The sequence below is a fragment of the Leucopleurus acutus genome, assembly GCF_964270905.1.
Source record: "Leucopleurus acutus genome assembly, chromosome: 15".
In the NCBI taxonomy this organism is placed as follows: domain Eukaryota; kingdom Metazoa; phylum Chordata; class Mammalia; order Artiodactyla; family Delphinidae; genus Leucopleurus; species Leucopleurus acutus.
Window position 1 is genome coordinate 37,061,893 of NC_139157.1, and position 12,391 is coordinate 37,074,283.

The 12,391-nt window shown below is 37.3% G+C and overlaps 1 protein-coding gene across 2 annotated transcripts in view; it reads right to left on the reverse strand.

The window, feature by feature from the left end:
- Nucleotides 1–12,391, reverse strand: part of NKAIN2 (sodium/potassium transporting ATPase interacting 2) — a gene marked incomplete at both ends in the record, with an annotated part of 967,614 nt that overhangs the window by 131,417 nt on the left and 823,806 nt on the right. The window lies entirely within an intron of this gene.

A 12,391-nucleotide genomic window follows, 5' to 3' on the forward strand; every position in this document is an offset into this window, starting at 1 on the left:
AAAAGAAGATGGTAGTGATGATGCAGGGGATGAGCCAGGAGCTTGGGAAAGAAAAATGCCAGTGCAGGCCTATTTTTAGGAAAATCTCCAAATTGGGCCTGATGTAAAGCTGGCACCAGATGTGTAAAGATTTTTTTCCTTCTGAAGGGACCTGAAGAATGACCAATGTTTTTAATAAGGATAATCAAATCTTGCTAAACTCTTCCCAAGATCCCTATATACTGAAAATAAATGACTAATACAGAGAGCTTCATCTAGTTGGAGGTCACTTTTTTTATTCTCCTTTGACTCTTGTGTCTTACCTATTTAAAGACTTGCTCTTTGACTACAAAATACAGCAAAATAAAAGTGAAATGTGATTACATCATGGGTGGAATTTGAAATCAAATAGCATCATGGGCCTGCAGTCTTACCCCAGACAGAGGATATAAAGGGTCATTGTAGGTTTCCCTTTTGCTGGATTGGAGCCTGGGCAAACCTGCTGAGACAGGGGTTTGAGGGTATGATCTTCTTTCTTTTTCCAGCCAGAGTGAACAGTGCCATCTCTGGAATATGGGAGCAAATCCCCCAGCCAACTGGAGGTTCCTAACTTTGGCCTGAGATGTTACGGGGGTAAAAATGATCATTGACTGTGTTGAACACTTCAGCCAGCCTCTGTTCTTGGTGTTTTGAAATGTCCATATATTTTCAATTAAATAAAGTACTGTCTGGCTCAGAGAAGAGAGGCCTTTCCAAGATTGGCAGATTAAAAACCAGTTAGTTGGACACACTTGCAGAGTTGTATTTATTATTGGATAAGGCTGTCATTTTAAAATTGCTGACTCTACAGAGACAAGACTCTGTAGTCATGAAGGCTTACGCTCTCTTCTTTTAATACTCCCCAGAGAGCCCTGAAGAATATTCAGTAGACTGTAACAACTCATTAAAGATCAATCTAACTGACTCTTGGTTTTGTAGAACATAAATCTGCTCCAACTAAAGGTCCTCTTTTGTTCTTTGGAACTAGAGATATTTCCCTTCCTTCTTCCAAAGTTTCAAGGATATACAGTTAAAAGCACTGTCCCATAATCGTAAAGTAGAAAGTTGACTGAAAAGGATTCAGAAGCCAACATAATTTAACAAAACCCAGTCTGGGAGCTTTTTCCAGAAAATTCCCTTTAATATGTTAGAAAGGTGAAAGAGATGGAAGCAGTCCCTACAGTAAACATTCTTGAAGACACTTCGGTAGGAATTTATTTTGTGCCCAATAGTCTTAAAGGTCATTATCTTAATGATGAAGGTGACGATAACAAAGGAAACCTAAGTTTCCTGACTCACAAGATCTGATTTCCTCTATTAGCTAAAAGCACGCATCACTGCAGATTTGTAATTCCTTCATCTCACTTCTCTGAATCCTGGAGCAGTAGCTACTAGTCCTACCGAAGAGTGTTCATGAGGCACAAAAAGATGGTTGATGAACTTTTCTCCCAGAGTAAGAAACTAGTCAGTGGTAGAAGAGTTAAGAACGGTATTCTAGTCCACCTCCTAAACACTTAGAGGACGGTTTCTCTCTTTAAAATGTGCTCATTGTCAAGACAAAAGCAAAATTATTGTATAACTCTTGGTGTCCATTCTAATACTAAAGGTAACTCTCCCTCTCTGTACTTAAAATGACCTCAATTTGTAACTACCTGGATTGCCTCCAGAATCATCTATAATTTAATTGTATTTATCCCAGCTCACCTGGAAGAACTCAAAATGACATGGTGACTTTGGTTTGTGAGGTCAGAATCAATAGCCATTAAGAGAATGAGGAGATTTTTAAATCTAGGGGAAAAGCAAGTACTTAAAATATCCCTTGCGTCAGCCTCAAAATTCTAGGTACTCAGACAAGGCGCACATGGTAGAATTTTATCATGATGCAGTACATAGCTTTAATGCCTGGAGAGATAGGAGCGAATACAAGAACTGATCATCAATCAAAATTAAGAGCTAAAGTTCAGCTTTCAGAGTATTTTGGACTTGTGTGGCACATTTAGAGAAGCACACAGATCCTGAAGAAAGACTGAGATAGATGAAAGCGGCAGATAAGAAAATTTTATGTAAGCCAAGTGTATGAGTTTCCCTAATCAAGTCATTGGCATCATGTAAATGCCAGATGCCACTTATATACAGCTTAGATACAGCAGATGTTGGCATTTCAGTATAGGTTGCCCTGAGAGTAAACTGCCCTTGAATGGAAGAGGAAGTTTACTGGCAGAGGAGAATGATTTTCTGTTAACAGTTAATACCCCAATAATAGAACTGTTTTCAACCAGAGGTTGCGTGGTGGGAAAGGAGGAAAGGTATAACGATACCTCAATTCCAGTCTAAAAAAGAATATCAGCTGCAGTTTAAACTGTGGACGTGTGGGTTGTATACATAGAACCTTCTCCTCCCTCTCTTCTCAAACCTCAAGGCTTTATGTGAAATGGAACAAATCACATCCCTTGTGGTTCTGCTCTGTTTGGTACAGCTGCTTGCTGCAGGTGGTGCCCTAAAAATATATTGTTTGTTTATTTCGCAATATAGCAGTCTGCAGAGTGGTACCTAAACAGGCAACAGCTCCCTGCTCCTTCTGTCAGTGAACCAAATGATGAAAGACTAAGACCTCTGCCAACCTAGCATGAAAGAGCCCAAATAAGAGGCGCAGGCAGCGCTTGAGGCTGAGCTCCTGATAAGTTCCATTTTCTTTGGATTCATGAAGCGAAGCTGACAAGCAGACTATCTGTCATCAGAGCCTCTGACCAGGTTTCAGCAAAGCAAAGCCAAGAAACAAACCGCCTTTGTTGGGAGAATCATTGTGCTTCCCTGGAGATTAACATCTGTAAGCATATGGGGTCTAAAGGGGGGGAAAAACTGTAATGGATCACAAAAGGAAAGTAAAATTGAAGATTAATCGCAGGTAAATATTCATGTAGATTCATTTAAACAAAGCTTTCAATGATTTTTCATTCGTAACTTAAATGATCAAATAACTGTCACAGCCACGCTGGCAGGGCACTCAGAGTTCATCCTGTTTATGGTTGTTGAACACAACACAATAACTTATATGTGAAAATGTTTTACCCACTATAGTTAAAATAATGATACACAAAATGATATTTTCATTGGTACTATTCTAGACGTTCCCCACTGAATGAACTTTAAAAAACACCCCCCCAAACTTCAAGGTTTATATGAACTAATTTGTATAGAGGGAACACTGAGGATAATGAGTCATGCCCATCAAACTTTGGCAAGGCATTGTTTACTGTAAAAATCTTAACATCAGTGGGATTGTGATGAATAGATTTTACAGTCTAATAGATGAATAAGTAAAATGTAACACTGGAAGGGATTTTCTAGAAAAAGCTTGAGAAAGATTGACTTACAGCAATCAAATATTTCTCTAAAATTCAGTGATATAGAAATGCACTGGATTATTAACGTGAATGGAGCCACATTTGCAGTTAACATTAACCAAAAGGGTCATGTGAGAAGGAACTCCCTCATTAAGTACAATACAATATAATATTATGAATTGTTAGGAGAAGAATAGAAGTGAGAAACATATGTGTATGAAAAGTTGTGGTCTTGACTCAAAGGGTTACTGCTTGAGAGGAATTTAACAATGAGTGGGAGTCGGGACAAATGTAGCCATGGAGCCACAAGGACTGGAATAAGCAAGAGAATAATGAAGACTTGGGAATCACACACCCAGTTGTGTGGGTTGAGAACAGTAGAGTTTAAAATCCTATCTGTAGGACTGGTAAAAGCAAATGTACAGAAGGAATATTACAGATGGCTCTTTTTCTACTGCGTAAACAATATTTAGCTTAAGTGTGTTTGCCCATAGTTTTATTCCTTTTCACTCAAGTATAACACACTAAACAATAAATTATCCCTTGTATTATAGCTATCATTATAAATCATCTTTACATCCTTCTTTTGAGAATGCCTTGCTGTTATTTGAAAACACTAACGCATTCTACTGTTATTATTCTACCACTGTGTGTAGAAGTTCCTGTGAAGAGGAAGTTGCCATCAAAGACTTATTTCTTAAAATTTTTTTATCATAATAACTGATCATGAGTGGAAAGGCGTCTTACAGGCAATGATACTATCTGTATATGACAAAGGAAGATGGTAACCTTTGTTCAAGTTCAACAGCTTGTCATGTTTTTCAAAAAAATACTTCATTTTACTATATATATTGATTCTTTCTTTCTGAAATAATTTATGACTAAAATTAAATATAAGAAATGGGATTGCACATCATTCATTGTACAGTACTCTATGGAAGTAATTTAAATCTAATTTGTAGGACTGGCAAAACTTAAATCTAATATTATTCAAGAAAACCCAATTATTAGTGATTTGTTGCAGGCTATAATCCTCACTACCATCTTAAATATATTGGTATTTTTATTCCATGATGTTTCCAAGCATTCTCGTAGATCAAGTGATATTATGATTTTGGGGTAAGCAAGTGCTTCAAACATTACATATAGAAGCAGATATTGCAATCTGATGATAATGGTTGATATGGGATAAAACTTGCCCCCATGTAGGCTGGTGTGTCGATACACTAAATAGTATCACACTGAATTTAAGAATCACAGTTCTATCCGGGGAGTAAGTAAACTTTAGTTCATTTTTGCATATCGCTATGAGTTAGCCTGACTAAATACTAGTGTTCTTCGGAGCAGTGGACTAAACTGAGCTAAGGAGAAAATAAATAATACCACTTTTATTGTTTTCAAGGCAATTTCTTAGACATTATCTCATTTAGTTCATAATTACAGAATAGTTTATTATGCAGCTGGGTGTAAGATTTAAGGATTGTTACTCCCAGACTGTGAATATTTTACCTGATGTTTCTGAATTTGCATGTAGAGAATACCAGTGAATATTAAAGGCAAAAAATGCTTAGGTTTAATTTGACTTTAGAGGCTGTTCAAGTTCTTGCACTCTGCTTGTTCCCAGACTCGCAGAACTGCTCACCAAATTACAAGGGCACCTTTCAGGAATAAAGCAAAATAAAATAAAGCGCATGACAACTGATTGTTCAGGGTTTATTTTTACCAAAACTTGATTGACATCTGTGGATAAGACATTAAGGTGTTATGCTCTGAAGGGATAGTGTTCAAATGAATTTGTTATCGTCTAGAGGAATTGAGAATAGATTAGAAATTTAAACATGTGCCCATTTCAGAAGTATCAGTTGGTCTTGGTATTTCTTACTATTCAGGGATAAATCCAGTTGGGGTTCTAAACTTAGCTTGTGGAACATTGTTTATGTGCTTGGAGCACTCAATTGTACCAAGAACTGTCCTTTCCCGATTCTATTTACCGCCTTCATTCTCTTAATTAAGCAACTTTTTCCATTGGAAAAATCCCGTTTACAGTTGTGATTTGGTTTTTCTTCCCATATATTTGTGACTATTTGTATAAACTATTCTGATGTTGCAGAAAGACAAATCACATTTATTTCCTTTATTGACAAGCAAGATTGTGTATCTGAGTACCCAAGAGAACTAGAGTTGGAACACTGTGTATAATATTTGAAGCCAAGCAGCAAAGCTGTTGAACCATCCTGGGAGCTAGGAAAGAAGCCGAGTGCTTGTCATTCTGTCCATTTCCATCACAGACAACAGGCAGTTTTGTGCTAAGAAGAAAACTATTGTACAGTTTTGCACATTGGACTAGCATCAGCAGACTCAGTTTGCAGTCCTAGCTCTATACCAACTCACTCCTCAGTGTGGAGATATGGTAGGCACGGTGTAAGTACAGATTCAGTATTTGACCACAGGTTAATTATGTGACTAACTAACTAGTCACATAACTATGTGCTTTACCCTGCAGTACTGGAAGGGAAATGACTCTTGAGGCCCAGAAAGGAGTTGGTGGAACAACCAGAGCTATGGTACCATCTTGGCCTATAGAATCATCTTCTTGCCCAAACACCTTGTGTTTCTGAGCAATTCAGGACATTTGAGGAATCAGTAGTAAAAGAAAAGGGAAGAGACTAATATTTCTGGTGAAAATTTTGAAAAATATATCCACCTTGGCCCTACCTCAGGCCTAAGGACAAAAAAATTTCCAGAAGTATATTATGTTTATGGTAATCTTTTAAACAACTGGGTAAGTAATTCCTCGTCTCAGCTAGTGTTAGCAACCACTGCCTTAGGGGAATGGGTAGGGGCCCCAAGGGGACAGGGGACATCCCTGTCAGCCCTCCCCGAGAATTAAATGCCTGCTCCCCACTCTGTGGCTCTCTATGAACTGTGGGAGGGAGGAAGGAAGAAAAAGAAAGGAAGAATAAAGGAATAAAGAAAGAAATAACCACTGCTTTAGAATAATGGCTTCCAAACATTTCTCTTCCCACATACCCTGAAAGAAATTTTTAAAAATCCACTTGAAACTAGGTACATTTGAAATTCATATCTGATATTTTCATCATTAGTCTAAATGGCTAATGTCAAAATAAATTATTTTGGCATATTATAAATATTAATATATTTTAAAGATACATTATTTATTCTTATAAATATATCCAATGAAATTTGAATACCAGTATGATGTGAAGTTCACTTTCATGTAAAAACACACATACATACTCTTCTATAACAATCATAAATTTTATGTAGTTCCAGTTTCCACAGAATATTTTCCTAATGTGGTATGTTTATTTACTTGAAAGTTTTATATTGATCATTCTATCATATTTCTCTGTATAACTATATATAGTTTTATATATATATATATATATATATACACACACACACACATATATAAATTTGTATGTGTTAAATTGAATATGTATAAATTTAAAATCGACCTTTCTTTCCCATGTCCATAAGGCATTAAGTGTTAAAAATGGGCTTTTTTTGACATTTAAATTTTTCTTCCGCTTTCCTGAGGTATAACTGACAAATAAAATTGTAAGATACCGAAAGTGTACATTATGGTGAATTGATATACATATACATTATGAAAGGATTCACACTATCTAGTTAATTAACATATTCATCACCTCACATATTTCTCTCTTTTGGGGGGCGGTGAGAACATAAAAATGTATTCTCATTTGAGCCATTACCACAATTATTATTTTATACAATAGATCAAAACACCATAGCCTATTACAAATGTTAATCAAAATAATTACATAAAAAATAAAATTTCATTTGAAATGCATTTCTGATTAATACTAGAATGAGGCAGAGTTTAGCATGAATTCTATTCTAGTTGCTTTTGTTTTAGGTTTAAGCATGGAAAAATCTTGTTTTTTCAAAAATAGAGAAGTATTGAAGGCCTTTTGTTATAATGACATCACTGAACTTCTGCAGCTTCTTCTAAGTTGGGCACCACATTTACATATTTACCTATCAGAAGAATTATTTCAGGTAATCTACCAATTGGCAAATCTATGAGGTTTTCCTTCAATTATAATGAAAGCAAAGAATTGGAAATTGCCCAGTTTGCAACAGCAATTTCTGGAAAGTATACAAAAAACACTACCAAGATATAATAAACAGTCATTATGCTTGTAACTCTTTCTCATAAGGCACCTAGATTAATCTGGTGTATGTAAAATATGTGGGAAATATTACTTAATTTCAATATATTTTTGTCAATTAAAAACATGTGCTTTGAGTGTATTTTTATCAAACTATGGAGCTGCAGGTCTGGCTAATTTAGTTTATGCAAAATGGTGACTCCAATAACATAAATGGCTAAATCATTTTTCACTGTAAAACAAATCAACCAAATCAAACTTGCTTTTTGTCTTAAAAAAACTGTCTTAATTTTTCAACTGAAATAAATGTCATAGAGAATATCCACATTGCAACCTTTGCACTTCTGAATGCAGCAGTAGCTGGGTATCAGCTCACACCATTTCTCCCACTCATCCCTTTAAAATGGTACAAGTTCACAACTTAGATTTAATATTTACCACATTAATAGCAACGTCCTAGGCTACGTGAAAATCAGAACCCAAATCTTTGAAAATCAGACCTCTGTGGATAAGTGTTTCCAGATTATAGGAGAAAAAGTCAGCGTGAGCAGTAAGGCCCTTTACTCTCATATGCACGCACCACACACTTCAGCAACGTCTAGAGAAACACCATGTGCCATTCCCAGCACAACCCCAAGTCAACTTGGATAAAGGCAGTCAAAATTTTTGCAAATTTCTTCACCAATGGTATTCCTAGGCAAGTCTTAGCAAGCCAAATGGCCAACATATTATAGATCATTAACTGGAAATAATTGGAAACATCTGTGACTCTATCCATCTGAAAGACATATATTTTACTTTCAAAAGTTTTTGGTACCATGATATGTTGAACAATGATTTCTATCATTTCCAGCACTCTACAGAGTACAGAGTTTTATGAATAGGGAATAGATATAACTGAAGCTTAAACTGGACAGTGAACCTATTTTTTGGCTATGAACAGGGCACCAGAAGCTTTTCTAAAGTTTTCTTCCCTGCTAATTTGTATACAGTTTCTAAGCCACTTTTAATGGCTGTAGGAAAGAGTAAACTTATTTATATTTTTACCAACATCTTCTACTGGTCTCTTAAATTAATAGTCAACCTGCTGTGAACTTAGAAGTGTGTCAGAAGTAAAGGAAATAAAGAAAAACAAAGCCCGGCAATTTTGGTTGGAGAAGTTCATATAAAATTTAGAGATACTGGTCCTCTGGAGGTAGCTGGAGAAGAAAGGGATTAAGTATTTGCTTTTGTTTTCCAATGAATTATTTGGAATTTTAACATATGTTTCAAAATAAAAAGTTACTTCAGTTAGTACAATAAAAGTTTCCCTTAATGATTCATTTATTTACATTTCTTTGTAAAACATACTCCCTCTTCATTGTGTTGGTTATAGGAAGAAAGGTATAATGTGTGTGCGTAACTAACATGAGGTATATACACCTCCCTTCCCCTTACCCATGGGAGACATAGCTAATTAATCACGGCATTCTTTGCTACTGAAGAGAAGTCTGAATTTTGGGGTTTCATGAATCTGTTATCCATCAGCTGATGCCGGCATGCAGATTTAAGCCTATTTCCTTTCCTTGGTACCAGAGAAAAACTTAGGTCAGCATGTCCACCCTCCCCATTTACTAGCTAAGAAATCTTGGGAAAGGCTTTTAATCTGTTCTGCTGCCCTCACAGGACTGTTACACAAGTGGAAAGATTAAATTCCCATAAACGCATTTTGTAAACTGTACAGTTGCAATCACACATTGTTTGAAGAAATAAGATTAATTGTTTTGTAATGTAAACAGCACCATCTCTTCAGTTAATCTCTTCCTGGGCTCTTTCCATACATATTTATTTTATCTATTTTGTAAGTGCAGATTTTTTTAATTTTTGGTTTTATTAAAACTATCCACACCTGTATTCCCTTTGAATGTGATATCTGATCCTAACCAGAAGAAAATGCTGCTGGAGGAGAAAGCTCTAAATCTCACACCTGGCTCATCATTATGGTGCTCTGGCAGTCCTTTCTTCTCGGCTGGAGGCTGTGTGATTAATAACCCCTCTTCCCAATCATATGGCTGTAATACTCGTCTTCCTTTGGCTGGAGATGGGAGATATCTTATAAATGTGTGACGCACATGGGGGCTTCGTGATGCTAATTTCAAAATCAGCTAGGAGTTGATTGGCAGAAAACAGAACAGTGGGGTGACAGGTGTGCTGGGGGTCAGGAATCTGTGAAAGAGAGGCTGAGTGAAGGTGGAGGAAAAGAGCTAGAGAGATTTGGAGTTAATCAAGAGCAGTAGCTGGGACAGCAGCCGTTTATGAAAGCAGATCTAAGCCAGATATCCTGGAAGAGAGGGCAGCTTCAAAGGCTGGTGAAAACAAAGAGAGGTGTGGGAGTTTAGCTGACTTCACAAAAAGCAGGATGGAACTAAGACGCCAAGATGATGCCATAAATGGCACAAACGTATTCTCTGTGTACCACATTCCCGAAGTGTGCCTGTCTGCCCCAGGTTTGTACCCTGAGGAACCACGCCCATTTCTGATCATGACAGCCTCAAGGTCAGAGACGCTCTCATTTGTTTCTCTAGATGCCAGCAGGGGACATGCACTCAGGAAGTGTTCACCGGACTGGACGAAACTAAACATTGGATTGTCAGGAAGTTGATTTGGGTAACACGAAAAGGGGAGAAGCAGAGAATCGAGCCACAATTTCACCCCTTAAACATGCCAGCAGAAGTGATGAGGATGACTACAGGAACGTTTAGTTGGAAGGCTTCCAATAACTAGACAGAGCACGTTGTTCAAGATAAGCCCCATTTTGGTTTGCATTCTAAAATTCTAGTTAAGATGTGCTAAGTTTTCTGCATAGCAAATGCTTTCACCCCAAGACCAACTAGACGATAACAAGTCCAAAGACGGAAAGTGTGTTGAAACTTTTCCAAAAAACTGGCTTGGGTATCTGTTGCTGACTTACCCTCTCAGGTGATCCAGTCAGCATAGCAAAAGAACTACCCCAGAGAGAAGAACAGGTGGAAAGGGGAGAGGTACGGATGCCACATCCTGTGATGGCCCGCCCAAACGATTGCCCCACTCAACCGGGGGCAATGCAGACAGGAGAAGTGAGAGCCAGTAGCTTGATATATTGGTCACATCTGCTCTTAGGGACACTTCATCCATCTTCTTTGCACTCTAGCCACTTTGCCTTTACGGATGGTTTTTACTTATGTAAAAATATTTTTTCTTTGGGCAGTATGACAGAGTCAACACATGCTTCTGTGTCCAAATGTATTTCTTTAGCAAATTATCTGCAAGCCAAAATTTTATGTGGGGTTTAATAAATCTGTGAATATAGTTTATACATACACACTTTAATTCAAATAACTCTCTTAAAATAGTCACATTTAACTATCCATGCACACAGACTATATGTTTACATCATCCCTGATGCATAAGTGGAAGTTTTCCAAAAATTCTGGGTACAGTAGAAAGAGGGAGTTCCAAGGAAGAAATATTACCTCTAAAACTCCTCTCTAACACATATATGAAGGCATTTAATCTGTCGCCAAATGCCAGAAATATTTTACTTTTCCCATGTGAGAATGAATACTTCACCTAAATGAATTTTAAACAGTGAAATGACTACTTCCATCCCATCAAATCTCTCTTTACTTAAAAATAATCAAAATGAACAGTTTTAGAGTTTCAAACTATTAGAGAAGGTTTTTTATTTTTGTTTTTTTTAATTAAGAAGTGCTTCAGCTTGGACATATTCAAGGGAGGTCACTCAGTGCTTTAGCCAAGAACATAATTCAAATATTGTGGAAATAATTTATGCTGCTCTTCAAATATTTACAGGTCTCGCTCCTTCCTGACCAATTTGTGATTGTGTAGGACTGTGTGTCTAGTTCTGGACAATGAACTATGAGCAAGGATGAGCTGCTCCTCCCAAGGAGGAGCATTTTAGTGCCATTGTAGACACTCCAGATCTATCCTTGCTCTCTGGCACGGCAACCCGTGATGATTGAGATGGTGGCTGTGTCCCTAGCCTTGTTTCCTTAGTGACAGTGATTGGTAAAACTTCCTGCTGACCCATGAGAATAAACCTTTGTGATTTTTAGTCACAGAGACTTCGGAAGTGTTTACTAGCACAGCATACAAAGCGCATTGTGATTACATATGTGTGTGTATGTATATGTTTATATACATGTATTCCTCTTTTTTTTTTTTTTTTGCGGTACGTGGACCTCTCACCGCCGTGGCCTCTTCCGCTGCAGAGCACAGGCTCCGGACGCGCAGGCTCAGTGGCCACGCCTCACGGGCCCAGCCGCTCCGCGGCATGTGGGATCCTCTCGGACCAGGGCACGAACCCGTGTCCCCTGCATCGGAGGCGGACTCTCAACCACTGCGCCACCAGGGAAGCCCTATTCCTCATTTAAAAATATCTAATAACTATATATTAGTTACATAACCTAATACACACACTCACATAGTTTCTTTTTAAATTGCAGAAGAATTTTACGTGAACCAATTGGTGCCATTCTACCCAGAACACGGTATGTCTTGTTATCTAAGAATTGTGAGTTAATATCATTCTGAAAGTAAAGAAAGAGGCCACAAGCAGATTCTACTTGTATTGTTAGTTGTTTATAATTGTTAGGACGGTGCACCTCAGTTGCAGATCTACATGGAGTCTAAGAAAATATACGTAGATCTGCACATACACAATCTGTAATAAATAAGTGGAGACATGTATAATAAAGTTGAATGAATAACTTTATGAATCCCACAAATAACTTTATGAATCCCACAAAAGTGTGCATTTAGCTTTAGTGAAAGTTCTTCAAAAACAAAGGAGTTATTTATAACTCCAACTGCCTTCTTGTAGAGGGAGGG